We start from the raw sequence: 18,908 nt of genomic DNA, 5'->3' as shown, positions 1-18,908 counted from the left end.
CACAAGCTCCCGGGGTTCCCCGGTGCCACCCTGGAAGTGCAGCATACTCTAGGCTGGCGGTTTTCCAAGTGGGGTCCCCACCACAGCGCTGGGCCACCCCGGCCCCAGCCGGTGCCAGCAGCCCTTGGGTGGGATGCCCGCTGGGGGAGGCGAGAGCCGGGGCTGCTGGCTCCACGCGCGCGTGCCCAGGGCCGCCCTGGGCATGGTCTCGGCTCCCACCAGGGACCGCAGGGCATGCAGGGCCGAGGCCGACAGACAGGTGCTAAGTGCCCCCCACCCCCAGCTGCCTTTGAAGCTGAGGGTGCTCTGTGCAACAGAAACAGAACTTAAGGACCACACGCCTGCTTTTCCTACCATCCCTTTTAATATAAATCTTTGCCAAAAAAATGTACTAATGACTTCCTTGGAAAAAATAAACATATACATTAACTCTAACGTTTCCTCGATGACTCAGATCACGGCGAGCAATTAGTGTTCCTTGGCAGCCGCTGAGCTGCGCCTCCGCTGACCCCATGAGGAGCCTGGAGCTCGCTTTTAACAAGAACCCACGACCCACGACAGGGGCTGCCTCTGGAGGGGGCCTGGGGGAGCGGGGGGCGCGGGCCGCTCGCCCTGTGCCCTCCTGCTCCGTCTGAACGGCTCATGTGTGCATGGGTCGCTCTCAGCTGATACTCTTTCTATTCTAAGACAAAAAGGAAAGGAGCAAATCCTGGCGCTGGCTTCCAGCTTGGGAGACCCAGAGCCAAGGCCATGGGCACCCGTGGCCCTGCTGGGCGAGCTCCGCTGGCAGATGCCAGCCAGGGTCCTGCAGCAGGCGGGTGAGCTGCCCCCCGGTGCCACCACCCCGGGCCTGCAGGGCCGCCTGCCCTCGCCAGGTACCACGCGGCACCAGGAGGGCCCCAGGACGCATACGGCGAGCTGCGGGGGAGCGAGCCTCTGAAGAGGAGGGTCCCACACACCCTCCCGGAGCACTGCCCAGCACCGCAGGCGGGGAAGGAAACACCAAAGGACGGTGAGCGGTGCTCTCCAGCTCGGCGTGGGTGTCCATACAGAGGAGAAGCTCCCCCCGGGGGGCCGCTGGACAGACCCTCCTGCACAGAGACAGCAGCCCAGGCCGCCCCGCCCGCCAGGCTCCTCTCTTGCAGACGATGCAGAGCTGCCCACCAACGGCGGGGTCGCCGGACAGCCAGGGGCAGGGTGGGGTCGGGGAAATGCGACCCCGGAGGCAGGCAGCAAGGGCCAGGGGGCTCGGCGGGGGACTGCGGCACACGAGGAGATGGGCGGTGGGCCGCGTCTGGCCGCAGGAGGGGCGGCCGCATGCCGCTGGCGCTCAGCAAGGGACGCGCAGGTGGGGCGGGGGCTGCGCACAGCCGCGCTCTGCAGACCCAGGCCCTCCTAGATGGGCGTGTCACTGACGGGAGCGGAGGGGGCGCGGGCGGGCCACCCAGGAGAGGCCGGGCCAGGAAGGCAGTAGCCCCCAGGCAGGGGCCTGGGGCCAAAGGCCCCTGGGAGGGCTCCCCTGGGACAAAGCCCCTGCGACACGGCCCCAAGGGAGAGCAGGGCGGCCCGGCAGGAGCACACGGGCCCTGTCGCTGTGCCAGAACGCAGGACCCCAAGAGAGCCCCGGTGGGCACAGCCTGCCCGAGAACCCCGCCTGCACAGGCCACGGGAACCCCGGCCTGCCCCGGGAAAGAACCCTGCCTTCTGTCTCCGTCCACCGTCCGGCCTCCTGAACGAGGCCCAGAGCTCGGGGTCCCCACCCAGGAGGGCCAGGCCCGATCGGAACAAGGCGCGGGTGGCGGAGACACAGCCCTCCCAGCAACTCGCGGGAACCCAATGCGGGCGAAGAAGGTGGCTGGTGGGGTTGGGGCAGGCTACGGGGGCTGCCCCCTCCAGCACCCCCCAGCCCCCACTCCTCCCACCGCCCCTCAGGGCTCGGCCCATCAGAAACGCCTGCCCGCCTGCCTGCCTGCGCGCGTCTGCGCAGCCCCTGACGTTTCCGGAACCCCGCCATCGCCGCCCCATCTCTCTCCTCCGCCCACCCCCGTCTGGGCCTCAGGGCCTCCCCCTCCACCCCCCTGACCCCCAGCCCCCACCACGGGGCTCCACCAGTCTCCAGATGCCAGCTCATCGCAAGGAAGCACCTCTGGAGCATAGTGCAGGACGCGCGGGGAGACCCCGTCAAGCGGCCACCAGCGCTTTTACCTGCACCGGCTGGCAGCAAGCTGGGGAGGGGCCGACGCCTGCGACAACAGCCACAAACGAGGCCAGCGCTAAGCCACTGCCAGCCCTCGAGGCCCTTGCCCCTGCCCACCCAGATGGATAATCAAGAGACCTGATCCTCGGCTGATCCCTTTGGCATGTCTCTCTGCCACTTAGCAAACTCCTACTCATCCTTGAAGACCCATCTCAAAGAGCTGCCCTCCCTGAAGCCTTTCCCAGCTCCCGGAGGCAGCTAGCTGCTGCCTGGTCTGGACGACCGCACCTTGCGTGCACCTCTAGAAGGGTTACTTCTCCACGGCGGGGTCCTGGAGGCGCCTTCCCTGGGTGTCCCTCCATCCCATGTGTGGAGGGGGCAATGACCCACAGCACCCGGGGCAGCTGGGAGGGGGGCCCACTGGTGGGAGCACGTGCGGCCGTGAGGACAGGCAGTGGGCAGTGCCCCAAAGCCGGTGAGGGCTGGCCCGTCCAGGGGTCCTGTTGATGGAGGGGAGTCTGTGAGCGCCCCCCCGGGGCCCTGGCGTCAGCTGAAGCAGCAGGAAGCGCACGCCACGCGGTGCGGGGTCCTGGCCCTGGGGCACTGTGGCCTGCCCTGCGGCAGGGACGTCCGAGGCCTGGGGCGCGGTGGGCCCTCCAGCACGGCAGGCGGGAGCACCCGGCACACCAGTGGGCAGGGCCGGCAGAGGGGCTCAGGGGTGGCCCTAGCTGGGAACCCCCCGAAAGCGCCCATGTGCCCTGTTCCACCGAGCGTCCTCGGCAGTGGGGGAATCGCCCCGGGAGGTTCCAGAAGGTGGGCTGCCTGCAGGGAAGCTCCTCCCCAGCGTGGCTGCGGAGGGGCTTGCAGGGCAGCAGTGGGCAGGGGGGTGCCCCCGGGAAAAGGCGGCCTCAGCATCTGGGGGTCAAGGAGGTAAGGGAGGAGCAGTTCGTGGGCAAAGGGGCTGGGAGGGGGGCGTGGAGGGAGCCGGGGGCCATCGGCTCGAGGCTCGTCCACACGGCAGGGTCGCCCATGGGGTGTCGGGGGGGCACTGCCAGCACGTGGGGAGCAATTTCAACAGCCTGCCAGGCCCAAGGCCCTCGGGCACCGAGCGTATGGCAGGGCTTTGGAAGCCAAGGAAAGCTAAGAAACAGGACGCCCTTTGACCCTCGCCGTGCGCCAGGCTTGGTGGAAGGCTCTCGTGTGCAAAGATCAACGGACAGAGGGGCGGGCCCGAGGGGCGGGGGAGCAGCTGGCCCTGGGGCCACCCGCCCTCCGCCGTCAGCTCTGGGGAGCGGCTGCGTTGGCGCGTCTGGTCCATCCGTGCAGCACACATGGCTGCGGGCAACAGGCAGGTACCGGCGTCTGGGACGCTATCGCACCCTGTGACCAGCGGCGGCGAGGACGCCCGGTCCTCGGAGGCGACAGGGCTGGCAGGCGCGAGGATATGCAGAGAACACGGGGAGCTGGCCTGGGCGACGGTGATCCCGCGGCGTTCCTGGTGCTTTGTGTCCAGCTCTGTTGGCCCCCTCGGTGGACTCAGGCGAGCAGGCGAAGCCACGAGCCCGACAGCCTTCGCATGCAAGGACCCCAGCCTGCCCCCAGCCTCTGCCCAGCTTGACGCCAGTGCCAGATCCCCCAGCCCCCGCCTCCCCTTCCCAAGAGCACCCGGGTTTTTTGCAAGCCCCAGCCCTGGGCTGCACACTGAGCCTATGCCTCCGCCAGGCCAGCCGTGGACCCCGGGGGCCACGCGGCCCACTCTCTGGGGCTCAGGCTGCTCGAGATCTCCTGGGGCACCCAGCTCAGCAGAACCCCCATCCCCGGCCACCGCCGGCCACTCACGGCCTGAGCGGCACAGGTGGCTGGTGCTTGCGCACAAGGCCGCGCGAGGCCGGGGGCTCTGTCCTCTCGGCGCTGGGCCCCAAGTGCGTGTCTGTGGCCCTGTCCCCACCACAGCCCCTCCCGTGCCCCCAGCCCACGCTGCTGAGCAAGAGGGCCTGCAGCGCCCCAAGGGGAGTGACGCCACAGGTCAGACCCCGGGACCGCCCCCTCCCGGGGCGCTCACTCTCCGCCCACCCCCAGCCACCGTCTGCGCTGCCCACTTGGCCCCTCAAGCGTCTACCCCCCTGGGCAGGACCCCCGCCCACCCACTGCCCCCACCCCCGGCCCACCTGGGCACGCACCTCTCCCCTCGCCCTCTGCCCCAGCCCACCCCGGCACCGCCTCGCAGTAGCCAGGGGCCCGCAGGCCAGTGGCTTAGCCGCCCGGTGCCAGCCCCACGTCTGAGAAGGGGGACGGGACACGTGCCTTTGGTCGTCAGGCTGCTTGCTGTAAGGATTAAACGAGGCAGTCCTTACAAAGCTCTCGACACATCGTGTGCACTCAGCTCGAGGCAGGCTCAGGAAGACAAAGGCTGGGTGCTTCCCTTAGAGGAGGAATCCAGGACGGACCACTCAGCGACGGAAGTGGGCAGGATTACCAGAGCCAGGGCCGGGGCACGCTGCTTAATGGGGACGGAGCTCCTTCCGGGTGATGGAAGCTTTGGTAACGGATGGCTGCACAGCATTACAAATGTAATGCCACTGAATGTACAGTTAGGATGATTAAAAGTGCAATTTTCATGTTATACGTATCTTACCACCAAGAAACTTCTTAAGAAACCTCATGAAACAGTTCCTGGCACACGGGGAAAGCTTAGAAATAATTCTATGGCTATGACTGGTGGGCATGGGGACAGGGGCGCCCGTGGTCACGGCGGGTGGGCACAGGGACAGGGGCGCCCGTGGCCATGGTGGGTGGGGACCGGGACGGGGGCGCCCGTGGTCACGGTGGGTGGCACGGGGGCAGGAGCACCTGTGGCTGTGGTGGGTGGCACGGGGTCGGGGGCACCTGTGGCTGTGGTGGGTGGCGCGGGGACGGGGGCACCCGTGGTCACTGGCGGATGGCACGGGCATGGGGGCACCCGTGGTCACAGGTGGGTGGCGCGGGGACGGGGGCACCCGTGGTCACTGGCGGATGGCACGGGCATGGGGGCACCCATGGTCACAGGTGGGTGGCACGGGGACGGGGGCACCTGTGGTCGTGGTGGGTGGGCATGGGGATGTGGGTGCCCATGGTCTCAGTGGGTAGCATGGGGACGGGGGCACCTGTGGCTGTGGTGGGTGGCACGGGGATGTGGGCACCCATGGTCATGGTGGGTGGGACGGGGCTGGGGGCGCCCATGGTCACTGGTGAGTGGCACAGGGTGGGGGCGCCTGTGGCCGTGCTGGGCGGCACAGGGACATGGGCACCCGTGGTCGCGGTGGTGGCATGGGGATGGGGGCGCCTGTGATCATGGAGGGTGGGCATAGGGACGTGGAACCCTGTGGTCACAGCGGGTGGCACGGGGTGGGGGCGCCTGGAGGCTCTCGTGTCTAAGCCCGAGGACAAGCCGTGGGGATCCTGCACCCAGCAGGGTCAGGGTCGTTTAATTACAGGGTGCTTCTGCTTGTCGGGGCCGGCTCGACGTGCCTCAGGAGTTCCAGGGGGTGCCCTGTGCTCGGCACAGGGCCCGAGCAGCAGCAGGGCCCGAGCAGCAGCAGCGTCGCTGCTGCCCCCAGCGCCGTCCCCGGCTTCCTCCCTCAGATCAGGTCTGCGCTGACGGGTCGTGGCCTCGGTGGCCAATCGGGCGCCCCTCCAGCGAGGGGGACGTGAGCCCCGACCTCCCCGAGGCCCTGCCGCTGTCCTCACTGTTCCTGCAGGTCCACCTGCCGCGCGGACTTCCACCTCGGCCCACAAACACGTCCTGCTGCTCAGCAACAGCGGAAGGGCTGATGCACATGCGCCTCCCTCCCTCGGCAGTTGAGGGGAGGGACAGAAACGCTCGGCAGCCTGGAACAGACCCGGCGGCCGCGGCAGGGCAGGCGCCAGGCCCCGGGAGGGGCAGGACTCACGGTTTCCTCGTTTCCGAGCTAGAGGCGGCTCAGGAGCCTTGGGTGAAAGCAAAGGGCCGGCCCTTGCGTTTCTGCCTGTAGGTCAAAGCTCCCCATCTCTCTCTCTCAGGAGCTGCCGGGCACTGAACCCAGGACCTCGTACACGGAAGCAGGCACTCAGCACCCAGCTTCGCCCGCTCGCACCTTCCTCCCCAGGACGGGCTCATCCCCGCGCTCAGGACCCCTTCTGCGTGGCCGCGGGGTGGGTGATGTGCCCGCCTGCCCTGCCCGGGCGCGGTGGGGGCTGCTCTACGCCCCCTCGCCTGCCCACGCCGCTCCTTCCCAGGGTGTCCACGGGAGTCACCGCTGCGGCTACAGGCTGGGGGGAGGTGTGGACGGGCCAGGCGGCAGGCGGGGGAGAGGCGGGGCCCCAACCCCAGGCCTCGCCCTAACCTGGGGGGAGGGGCAGGTGGGGTGAGGTGGGAGGGTGAGGAGGGGAGGTGGGGGGAGGCGGGGGTGAGGAGGGGGAGGTGGGAGGGTGAGGAGCGGAGGTGGGGGGAGGTGGGGTGAGGAGGGGCAGGTGGGGGGAGGCAGGGGTGAGGAGGGGGAGGTGGGAGGGTGAGGAGGGGAGGTGGGGTGAGGCAGGGTGAGGAGGAGGAGGCGGGGGTGAGGAGGGGCAGGTGGGGGGAGGCGGGGGTGAGGAGGGGGAGGTGAGAGGAAGCAGGGGGAGGAGGGGGAGGCGGGGGTGAGGAGGGAGGTGGGGGGAGGCGGGGGTGAGGAGGGGAGGTGGGGGGAGGCGGGGGTGAGGAGGGGGAGGTGAGAGGAAGCAGGGGGAGGAGGGGGAGGCAGGGGGAGGCAGGGGTGAGGAGGGGGCGGTGGGAGGGTGAGGAGGGGAGGTGGGGTGAGGCGGGGTGAGGAGGAGGAGGCGGGGGTGAGGAGGGGCAGGTGGGGGAGGCGGGGGTGAGGAGGGGGAGGTGAGAGGAAGCAGGGGGGAGGAGGGGGAGGCGGGGGTGAGGAGGGGAGGTGGTGGGAGGTGGGGGTGAGGAGGGGAGGTGGTGGGAGGCGGGGGTGAGGAGGGGAGGTGGGGGGAGGTGGGGGTGAGGAGGGGCAGCCCAGGGAAGCCAGGCCAGGGAAACAGGTGAGGAGCGGCAGGTGGGGAGCAGGTGCGGGGGCCGTTGCTGGGAGTGGGGGGCCTGTGAGGAGGGGCGTGTGGGGGGCAGGGGAGGGGTGAGGAGGGGGAGGTGGGGGGAGGTGGTGGGTGAGGAGGGGCAGGTGGGAGGAGGCGGGGGTGAGGAGGGGAAGTGGGGGGAGATGGGGGGTGAGGAGGGGAGGTGGGGGGAGGCGGGGGTGAGGAGGGGCAGGTGGGGGGAGACAGGGGTGAGGAGGGGCAGGTGGGGGGAGATGGGGGTGAGGAGAGGCAGGTGGGGGAAGGCGGTGGGTGAGGAGGGGCAGCCCAGGGCGGGCAGGCCAGCGAAACAGGTGAGGGAAACAGGTGAGGAGCGGCAGGTGGGAGCAGGTGTGGGGGCCACTGCGGGGAATGAGGGGCCTGTGAGGAGGGGCGTGTGGAGAAGCGTGTGGGGGGCAGGGGAGGGGTGAGGAGGGGCCTCTGTGAAGGGGTGTGGGGAGACGCGGGTCGGGAGGCCCCGCTGGGTCTGCCCACCCTTCCCTGACGGCTGGTGACGGGAGAGGCGCTGCGTCTCCTCTTCCGTGGAGCTCACGCCCCTGCCTGCTCCTCCAGCCCCGTCTTTTCCACGGAGTCACAGGCATCTCCACGCTCCGGACACGGTCACTGGCGTTACAGGTGGCAGTTCCTCCCGCCCGAAGCCCGCCTGCTCACGTGCGGGGGTACGACGAGCGCCGCCACGCGCGTGGTACGGTGACCCCATCCTACCGAAGCGGACCAGCGCGCAGCGGGCACGGGGCTGGTGCGGCGGCGCGGGCGGCGGAGCGAGGCTGGCGTCCTGCCCACGCGGTCGGCTCCGGCCGTGCTCTCTCTGCCATCTCAGTGACGGTCATCGCCGTAAAGGCCGCGCATCGGCCTGGAGCCATCAAATGTGCCTGAGCGACCCCGACTGCCAGCCCTTTACAAAAACTCTGGCACCTGCCCCCGCAAGAGGGGCGGAGCCAGCGGGGTTTCTGGGAAGCCCCAGAGAGGCCGACGAGCCGAGGCCTGCAGCCGAGGGACACTCAGCCGGCCGTGTCCTCCCCCCTCACCAAGGCCGTCCTCCCCCAGCCCCCAAACCCTGCGGCGCCCCCAGGGAGTGGCCCAATACATAGCCCCTCCTGGCGTCCTCGGCCCCCACTTCCCGCGGCCCCCACGCCTCTGCCCCACCTCTGACCAGTGAACAAATGTGCAGGCCACCCGGCTCCTGGCAGGGCCGGCCCCCATGGCCACGGAGGGTGACTCACCAGCTTGATGGAAATAGCTCCTGATGATCGGCCGCTCCGCTGCCCCGTCCACTTTTACATGACCTCCCCGCCCTGGGACAGAGTCCCCCAAGGAGATCTTTCCAGAACGGGCCATCGGCCTGTCTGACAGCTGCAGTCCCTGCCGGGGCATTGTAAGTGGCTGTTCTGAACCCAGCCCGCAGCCATGGAGGCCAATTCTCCCAGCGCCTGGAGGCCAGGTGAGAAGGTTCCAGCAGCCCCCTCAAGCTGACTCCAGGGAAACCCTGAGCTTTTTTTTTTTGGAAACTAAATCAAGTTGTTCTTCATTTATGTTAGCAGTAAAAAAAGTTTCCTACCTCTGATTAAAATGAGTTGTTGGGAGAGGAGGATCCTTTCATATTTGTCATCTTGACTGAGCAATTTGGTGGAAAACATTACCTTCGATAAAAAACAGGAGTGCTGAGCTGGTTATGCTTTTTCCTCGGTATTTTTCTGACTATAATCATAAAAAACAAAGCACGCCCACTGCAGAAAGTGGAGTAAATAGAAGATGGTATAAAGAAACGGTGGATTGCCTCCTCGCTCACAAGCCGCTGGTACAGTCCCACCTGATGATTTTATTCATCTTATTATGTGGCTTTTTACTACAGGAAGGCTTTTTTCTTACAAATTTAGGAGATCCTGGCTTTTTATGTTCTCCTTCTCCCTCTCGGTGTTTCCCACACTATTAAAAATCCTCCAGAAACGCAACTCCATAGCTGCACAGAGATTCGCTGCGCGGAGCTGCGGCCTCCCTGCACCCGGGACTCCGGGCAGCTGCAGGCGCATGCTGGTGTCCAGCGGGTTTTATGGGTGAGTTCGTGGGGGGCTGAGAGGAGCTGGGGGTCCCCAGCACAGAAGCGACCCCGTCGGTCGCAATGTGGCTTCCGGGGGGAGCTGGAGAGAACCAGGGCACAGTTACCCCAGTGGGCAGCCCCCCCCCCCCAACCAGGTCAGCCACGCCAGACACGGGCAGGCCCAGCACCCGGGCCACGTGGCCGTGGGCTCGAGGGCAGGAACCACGTCTGTTCATTTCTGCCCACAACCTGCGACATCTTGGTTCTGGGATGTTCTGAGGTAGCCCTAACTAGAAACCGACCGCTAGAGAACACTCGATTCCATCTGTAGGCATCCAGTTCCCCTTCTGGTCGTCCTCGGTGCCCACGCATGCAACTCAGTAGTATTGCATTCTTTGTAGTTAACGTTCCTTCTCGTACAATGTCCCCTTAGCCTAGGTGACACGCTCATCACCTTGAGAACAGAGAAGGGTTCCTCGCCCTGACATGCTCCTCTGCCACGGCAGGCACGGATGGGCCTTGTTCCCAATTTCCCCTCCTGGGCGTGGCGTGGCCTGCCACGGACATTTCCGTTATTTCCTTAGCGCTTATTTCCAAAGGTAAGGCATGGAGCAAGAGGCCGTGCGCAACGTGCTGCACTGCCGTCCAGAATGATGGCACTGACCGACAGTCAGGAACCAGCACTGGTCTCTCGGACGCCCCGAGGCTCCAGCCCTGGCCTTTCAAATCCGTCTTGGGATCCTGGACAGCTCCTGCCACCCCGGAAGGCTCTTCACGGCTCCTCGTGCTCTGGGCCATGGGGGACCCCCCAGCTCCCAACCTCAGGGGCCTGGGTGAGAAGCTAAAGTCCTAACATCCACGCCGACCCCCGATTCTGCCTTCCGGTACCTGCTGCAGCGTGCATCGGGCAAACGTTCCCCAAGTTACGAGCTTCAATTAGCTCCGCAGGATGTTAACAAATGTTAGGTAAAAAGGGGTTCTGTGGGTGGTTATCTTTTTTTTTTCTTAATGTAGGACTTTTCAGAGCCTTTCACGGGGAGTAATTTGTACAGTGAATCCCCAGTAAAGGACTATGAGGTGCAGCCTTTCCCTAACTTCTCTGGCCACAGAAATCTTTACTCAGAAAAGTCCCACAAGGGCCGGGGAGAGGGAATTCCTAGGCATTTCCTGAAACTCAAGGTGGCAGCTGAAGCCCAGCCATGAACATCTTCTGAAAGAGCGAATAAGCTGAGGAAGAAGCAAATGGCAAGCACAGAAACCTGCCAGTCAACTGGAACTTTCTGCAGGTTCAAGTCAGGGCATCCACCGAAATACAACGATTCCGCCTACAGAAACGGCAGCAGCTGCCCCACGACTCAGTGGGCACATCTCAAGACCAAAAACTCTAGAGAAGCAGACTCTTTCCCTGTACACAGGAGGCCCAAGCCTGAAGCTGCCCCCACTGGGCCTCCCAGCCTCCGTGGCCGGGGGCCTCACCCCAGCGGAGTCCCTTCTCCCACAGGAATGGGAGGCTTCTCCCCAACAAGTGAAGGAAGCAGACTCCATGATGACAACTGTTTCTCTCCCCCAGCAGCAAACCCACGTCTGGGAGGTCCTGGGCCCCTCTGGGCACGCCGAGGTGGGCGCATCAGGAAAGCACCTGCGGAGAAGCTTTCCTTCCGTTTGAACCACGTGGAGCAGAGTTCACAGCCCAACCAAGCAGGGCTCAGGCAAAACAGAGCACCCTGACGAAACCAGCACGGGAATGGCTGCAAGCAGGGTGCCCCGGCGAGAGCACCCTCCAGCGGCCGAGCTGACGCAGGTTTTCTCCTCTGCGCTAAGCACACATGGCTCACTGTCAGACGCTTTGCCACTCAAACCTCTTTCGCTGTCACCCTCAGTCCTGCCCGAGATCCACGGCGCCCCCCATACTCACCAGGGTCTCCTGCCACCCCACCCCCATTCCAGCGGGCTGTGGACCCCCTGCCAAGGGGACACCCTGGGGAAGTTTCACAGAGCGCGCACAGCAAAGCCGGCAGGGAGGGGCGGTGGGCAGCGGGCCAGGGCGGGGGAGGTGGTCTGCAGGGGGCGTGGGGTGCCCTGGGACTCCCGAGCAGCCGCGGCACCCCAGGAAGGAGGGTCTCCCGTGGCTCTCTTCCCCGAAACCCTCCGCCCTTGGCTGGCCCCTAACCCAGCCTCCCCCACTCTTTCCAGGACCCTCCTGCCAAAGCCCCCCTGGCTTTTGGAGCATCTCAGTCTGCTCCTTCTGGGGACAGAGCTCAAATGCCGGAGAACCACGGCGGCCCCTGGGCTGCCCCAGAGGGCCCGGGCTCCCTGGCTGCCGGTAAGGAAGGCAGAGCCGTGCAGCGCAGCAGACGGCCCCGCAGAGGGAGAGATGCCAAGAGGGACAGGCATGTGGCGGGGAAGGCAAGCAGTGACAAAAATACACCACCAGGCACGCACTGTTCACCCTCTGCCCAGCGACAGACGCGGGCCTGCCAGGTGGCAGCGCTCCACGCCTGCTAAGCCAACGGCAGCATCCTGGGTCACGGCATCAGAACTGGTTCAGAGGCTGCAGACGATCAGCAAGGCCTGCAGCGAGCACCGCGCAGGGGAGACCGGGCCACATGTGGCGGGATTCCTATCCCTGATCTCGAATAATTCTGGAGTCTGGGGACCCGCCCTCGAGCCCACGTCTGTCCCGTGACGCTGTGCCCGCTGGTTGTCCTGGCTCACAAGCTCCTCTCCTTCCGTCCACACTCGCCAGGCGACCTGGGACTCTGCCCCTGGCCTTGGGCAAACGGGCGTTTCCAGGGGAGCGGGGCAGCCCTGGCACAGCCTGACGGGCCAGTCGTGGACTCCAGTCTCAGCCGGTTCCCCAGGGAGGGATGTGATGGCTGGGAGCTCTAGGGACCCCAGAAAAGTCATGTCTGAAAGGGAATTCGTTTCTGTAGTGTGAGCCGGCTGCGGGCAAGGCCTTTCGTCAGGTGCCTCAGGCAGGCGTGGCCCAGGGTGGGTTTTAATCCTCCTACTGGAGTCCTTTATAAGAGAATAGAATTCAGAGAGAGGGAGAGAGAGCCGTGGAAGCCAGAAGAGAAGCATAACGGAACCAAGAGGAGAGGGGAGAGCCAGCAGGCGCCACATGCCTCGCCACACGCCAGAGGAGTCCAGGGTCGCCGGTGGCTGGCGTCCGGGAGAAAGCCTCTCCTGACCTGCCGTGGCTTGGACACTTGCACGGCCCGTGAGCTCGTGAGCTAATGCGCCCCCTTGTAAAAGCCAGTGAGCTCCTCCTGCTTTCTGCAGCCCGGCAGCCTTGAACAGGGCTCTCCCCGGAGGGCGGCCACGCCTCGGCCGCGGCCCCCTCACCTCCCAGGCAGGCGGCTGTGGCTGCCTGTGCTAGGCCGGGGCATCCGGCAAGGACCCGGGGGCCGTGCCTCTTCCCAGATCCCACGTGCCCCCCCTTCCCACCCCGGGGTCGTGGGCTGGCGGCAAAGGGCAGGTCCCAGGGGAGCAGGGAGCTGGAGGCAGGGGGTGGGGTGGCCCAGGGGCTCGGCGATGTGACGGCCCATCGGTCAGGGCGGGTGGGAGCCGCAGCGTCCACCCCGTGGCCCACCAGCCCGGCCTTGGGAGGTTCAGGAAAGAGGATCGAGGCCCCGATTCTGGCCTCAGGCCACATGGAGAGGAGAAGACAGGGAACTGTGGCCCAGCCTGGCCTGGGTTTTAATCCTGAGGGATCTGTAAGTGCTAGAGGGAGCATGCGCCTACCTCAAACCTCACAGAGAGCCACCTTCCAGGCAGACTTTAAAGACCTGGACGTGGAGAGCAAACTTTAAGACATTTGAGAGAGGCCGACTTCCAGCGTGGCAGACCCACTGCCCTGAGACGGAAAAAAAATCAACTGAAAAGAGCCATTTAAAGCCTCAGAAAGGACCCCACAGGCAGAGGGCAAACCAAGAAATGCTGATACAAGAAACTCTGGGGAAGCGGACTTGGCCCAGTGGTTAGGGCGTCCGCCTACCACATGGGAGGTCTGCGGTTCAAACCCCGGGCCTCCTTGACCCGCGGGTATCTGGTCCACGCGCAGTGCTGATGCGTGCAAGGAGTGCCCTGCCACGCCGGGGTGTGCCCCACGTAGGGGAGCTCCACGTGCGAGGAGTGCACCCCGTAAGGAGAACCGCCCAGCGCGAAAGAAAGTGCAGCCTACCCAGGAATGGTGCCGCACACACGGAGAATTGACACAGCAAGATGACACAACAAAAAGAAACACAGATTTCTGTGCCGCTGACAACAACACAAGTGGACAAAGAAGAACACACAGCAAATAGACACAGAGAACAGACAACTGGGGCAAGGGGGAAGGGGAGAGAAGTAAATAATAAAATAAATACATCTTTAAAAAAAAAAGAAACTCTGCAAAAATTCAGTAAGGAAGGCAAGAGTCAAGACAGCTCCCTCTTCCTGCCCCCTCCCCTGCTTAGCAAGGCAGCGCCCCCACCCAGAGACCACTGCCCCCCAAGAATGTGGGCCCCCTCCCCGGCTCCCAGCGGGGCCTTTCGGCCCAGGAGGAGCTCCCCCTGCCTCCCCCCCCCCGCTTCGAAGCCTACCCCAGGTGGGTGTGGTTGAGGTGGGGGCTCCCTCCACCTCCCAACTCCCACATGGGAGGGCGGCTCTACCTTGGGCACGGCACGCTGAGAATACTGGGACCCCAGTAACTCTTTCCCCAGCTCAGGATGCTGGTGATTCCATGCCAGGAAAAGGGAGCCGAGAGGACCCTCAGGGGACTACCCGCCTGGAACAGAAGGGTCCCCAGAGAGAAGCTCCCCACTGTCCCCACCCCTCCAGCTCCAGAGCTCTGCATGGGGGAGAAGCCTGCCACAAAAAGAGTCATTTCTCATCTTTTCCTAAAGAAACTGACCTCACCTGCAACAGAGGGCGGAGAAATTTAAGCCTAAGAGCACTCTCAAAGTCAGTGGAGGTCGTGGTGAAGGGGAGGGGAGGAGAGTGTGAATCCAAGGCAGAGGCAGCCTGGACCCTGGGCTGGCTAAATGCAGGGAGGCACGGGCTAAGACGGCAGCTGGGAAGCACCCTCCTGGGGTCAGGACAAGACAAACACTGACCCCAGAAACTTCCATCAAAGGAGTCACAATTGGATTGCATTAGTTTGCAGAGGAATATATACCCTCAATCACCATTTAAAATAACAATGCCACTGCTGGCAATTAGTGACTTTAACAACCGGGTGTGGAAGAGAGTTCTACTGTCATCCCAGGGGCTGGTGGGCTTAGCCAAAGCTGTGCCTCCCTGCGGAGCAACTCCGGAGGTTTAACACTATGGGGAGAAAAAAACTTCACTAAAATAGTCCAGCCAGTAACTAAACAAACAAACAAACAAATAACGGTAACAAGTCCCAGAGTGGGGACCAGTACTCAGAGTTGCTATAATCTATTACCTAAAAGGTCCAATTCCCCCCAACCCCCAAATTACAAGGCATGAAAAGAAACAGCAAAGTATGACCCATATCCTATAGAGAAAAAGGCAAAAGAAACTGCCTGGGAGAGTGAACACTTGTCTAATTTAACAGAAAAAGCTTCAAATTAGCCATTACAAAAATGTTCACAGACGTAAAGGAAAGTATGCTTAAAGAAGTAAAGGAAAGTATGATAACAATGTCATATCAAAAGGATAATATCAATTAAGAGAGACATTTTAAAAAGCAATCAAGTGAATTTCTGGAGTTGAAAAGTCCAATAACTGAAATAAAACATTCACTAGAGGGACTCAACAGTAAATTTGAACTGGCAGAAAAATTTGTGAGTTTGAAGATAGACTGATAGGAGATTATGTAAGCCAGAAGACAGAGATAAAAGAATTAAGAAAAATGAATAGAGTCTCAGAGAAATGTGGGGCACCACTAAGTCAGCAGAGGGGTAGCAGCAGTAGCAGAAGGAGAGGAGCGTGCAAAAGGAGAATGAAAAATATTGGAGGAAACAATGGCTGAAGCCTTCCCAAACTTACTGAAAAAGAACAACCCACACCTCCAGAAAGCTCATGCAAAGGGATTCAAAAAAAGACAAACCACAGTAAAAATGCTTAAAGCCAAAGACAAGGAGAACATCTTGACAGTGACAAGAAAAGAAGGACGTTTACTTTCCAAGGAACCCAGACACGATTAACAGCTGGCTACTCGGAAGGAACAATGGAGGCCAGAAGGCAGTGGGCTGTCACAAAGCACTCAAACAGAACTGTCAACAAAAAAGTAATTCTATATCCACAAATGCTATTGTTTGAACACGAAAGAAAAATAAAGATTTTCCCAATAAAGAAAAACAGAGAATTTCTTTCTAGCATACCCTACTTACAAGAAATACCAAAGGAAGTTTTTCATGCTGAAATCAAGTGAACCCAGTTGAATTCAAATCCACACAAAGAGCAATAGTAAAAGTAATTATGTAATTAAAATAGACACTATTAATGCACTTATCTCCTTTCTTCTCTTAAATGACATAAAAGCAATTAAGTAAAATGATATTTATATAATGTACTGTTGGACCCATAAGATACAGAAATGTAATATATACATAATATACTTGACAATAACAACAGAAAGAAGCTGGGCAAAAATTGTAACGGGCTAAAGATATGATGACAGATGGCTGCTTTATTTTATAACAATGTATTGTTATATTACTTTATAACATCATATTGTCAGGTTTGTAACATTCATAGATATAATGTGTATAATAATAATACCATAAAAAAGACACTCAGGCATAGAGCTATAGGAGTCATGTTTCTAGATATTACTGATTGGGCTAATATAAATCTGAAGCTGATTCTAATAAGATGGATATGGTAAACCCTAGAACAACCACTAAAAAAAAAAACTCTAATGAAATTAAAAAGATACATTAGAAAATATCCCCTCGATGCAAAAGAAAGCTGTAAAGGAAAAGCAGAAGAACAAAAAGAGCAGGAGACATATGTAAAGCAAACAGTAGGATGGCAGACATATCTCCAACTATATCAATAATAACAATAAATGTGAAAGGATTAAACAATCCAATCAAGGGACAGAGATTTTAGGACTGGGAAATAAAATATGAACCAACTATATGTTGTCTACAGGGTACACTGTAGATTCAAAGATGCAAACAAAGTAAATGGATGGAAAAGGATATATCATGCAAACAGCAATCACAGGAAAAGCTGAAGTGGCTATATACTACTATCAGAAACAATAAACTTTAAAACAAATTTACTAGAGATAAAGAGGGTTGCTTTATAATGATAAAAGTGTCAATCCATTAGGGAAATACAACAATTATAAACACATTTGCACCCATTAAGAAAGCACCAAAATACATGAAGCAAAAAATGACAGAATTGAAGGGAGGCACAAAGAATTCAACAATAACAGCTGGAGACTCCAGTACTCCACTTTCAACAATAGATAGAACAACTATGCAGAAGATCAGCAATGAAACAGAACACTTGAACGCTATAAACTAACAAGCCCTAGCAGATATCTAAAAAACAACATGGACCCAACAACAGCAGGACACACACTCTTCTCAGGCGTGCATGGAACACCCTCCAGAAGAGACCACACGGCACTCAAACAAGCCTCAATAAATTTATGACGGCAGAGATAATACGAAGTCTGTTTTCCAGCCACAGTGGAATAAAATTAGAAATCAATAACAGGGAGTAAACTAGGACACTCACAAATAAGGAGAAATTAAGCAACATGTTCCTTAATAACCAATGAATCAAAAAGAAATAGAGGAAAATCAGAAGCAAGTTTGAAATGAATGAAAAGCAAGATACAATATACCAAAACTTACGGGATACAGCTAAGGCAACATTTATAGGGAAATTTAGAGCTGTAAAAGCCTACTGTAAGAAAGAAGAAAGATGTAAAAATCAATAACCTAATCTTCCACCTTAACACACTGGGGGAAAAAGAGCAAACTAAACCTAAAGCAAGCAGAATAAAGGAAGGCTAAAGATTAGAGCAGAAATTAGTAAGAAAGAGAATAGAACGACAGTAGAGAAAATTAATGAAACAAAGCTGATTCACTGAAATGAACACCAGGCAAATCTTCAGTTAGTCTGACCAAGAAAAACAAGAACACTCAAATTGCTAGAATCAGAAATGAAAGAGGGGAAATTACCACCAACCTTACAGAAATAAAAAAGATTATAAAGGAATTCTATGAATAATTTTAGGTCAACATATAAGATAAGCTAGACAAAATGAAAAAAATTCTAGAAATTTGATTAGGGCTATAACAAATAAAGAGAATGAATTAACAATCACACACTACTCACACATATAAAAAACCCCAGGCCCAAATGGGTCCACCACAAAATTCTAACAAACATTCAAAGAAAATATAAAGCTAATATAATAAAACAAAATAGGAAAGAACACTTCCCAACTCATTCTATGAGGCCAGAATTACCTTGATACCACACCAAAACCAGACAAAAACATACAGGCTGGTATTTCTTATGAATATGGATGCAAAAATCCTCAAAAATACTAGCAAACCGAATTCAACAATGTATAAAAGATTATACACCATGACCAAGTGAAACTGATTCCAGGAGTGCAAAGTTGGTTTAACACACAAAAACCAATTCATGCAATAAATAATATCAATAGAATAAAAAACATTAATTACACGATCACCTCAACAGATGGAGAAAAAGCATTTGACAAAATCCAACATCCTCACATGATAAACATACTCAACAAACTAGGAAAGAAGGGAATTTTCTGAACTTTATGTAGGGCATCTAAGAAAAACCCATAACTAACAACATACTTAATAGTGAAAGACTAAATGCTTTCCCCTAAGATAAGTAACAAGACAAGGCTGCCTGCTCTCATCACTTCTATTTAACATTGTACCAGAGGTTCTAACCAGAGAAACAAGGCAAGAAAAAGAAATAAAAGGCAACCAGATTGGAAAGGAAGAAGTAAAACCATCTCTATTTGCTGGTGACATGACCTTGTATCCAGAAAATCCTATGGCAACCACTAAAAAATTACTGGAACTGAAAAAATGAATTCAGGAAGGTTGCTGAATACAAGACCAATATGCAAAAAAAAATCTATACACTAGCAATGAACAGTCTGAAAATGAAATTAAGAAAACAATTCCATTCACAATAGCATAAAAAATATTTAGCAATCAAATTTTAAAATGGGGTTTAAGAATTATACACTAAACACTACAAAACAGTATTCGAAGGAATTAAATAACGGCAACATAAATGGAAAGAAATCCCATGTTCATGGATTGGAATACTTGGCATTTTAAAAGACGGTAAGAGTCCCAAAAGTGATCTACACATTCAACACAATCTCTATCAGCTTCCCAACTACCTTCTTTGTACAAACTGGCAAGCTGATTCTAAAATTCATGTGGAAATGCAAAGGACCTAGAAAAAGCAGAATAAAGAATAAATTAAAAGGACTCATATACCCTGATTTCAAAATTTACTACAAAACAACAGTAATCAAGGCAGCGTGGTAATGGTACAAGGACAGACATACATATCAACAGGATAAAGTTCTGAGTCTAGAGATAA

General features: G+C 58.0%; 1 protein-coding gene and 1 long non-coding RNA gene across 14 annotated transcripts in view; one reads left to right on the top strand and one right to left on the bottom strand.

Moving 5' to 3' along the window:
• CAMK2B (calcium/calmodulin dependent protein kinase II beta) overlaps window positions 1-18,908 on the bottom strand; it is a 113,714-nt gene that overhangs the window by 70,013 nt on the left and 24,793 nt on the right. The window lies entirely within an intron of this gene.
• On the top strand, window positions 6,030-8,879 carry LOC131278453 (uncharacterized). The gene is made up of 2 exons (XR_009185734.1): window positions 6,030-6,367; window positions 7,844-8,879. It is a non-coding gene; the product is annotated as an uncharacterized lncRNA (long non-coding RNA).

This window comes from Dasypus novemcinctus, chromosome 5 (assembly GCF_030445035.2).
Source record: "Dasypus novemcinctus isolate mDasNov1 chromosome 5, mDasNov1.1.hap2, whole genome shotgun sequence".
Lineage (NCBI taxonomy): Eukaryota > Metazoa > Chordata > Mammalia > Cingulata > Dasypodidae > Dasypus > Dasypus novemcinctus.
The sequence above is the reverse complement of the archived record's forward strand: the minus strand, read 5'-3'. Positions and strand labels throughout refer to the sequence as shown.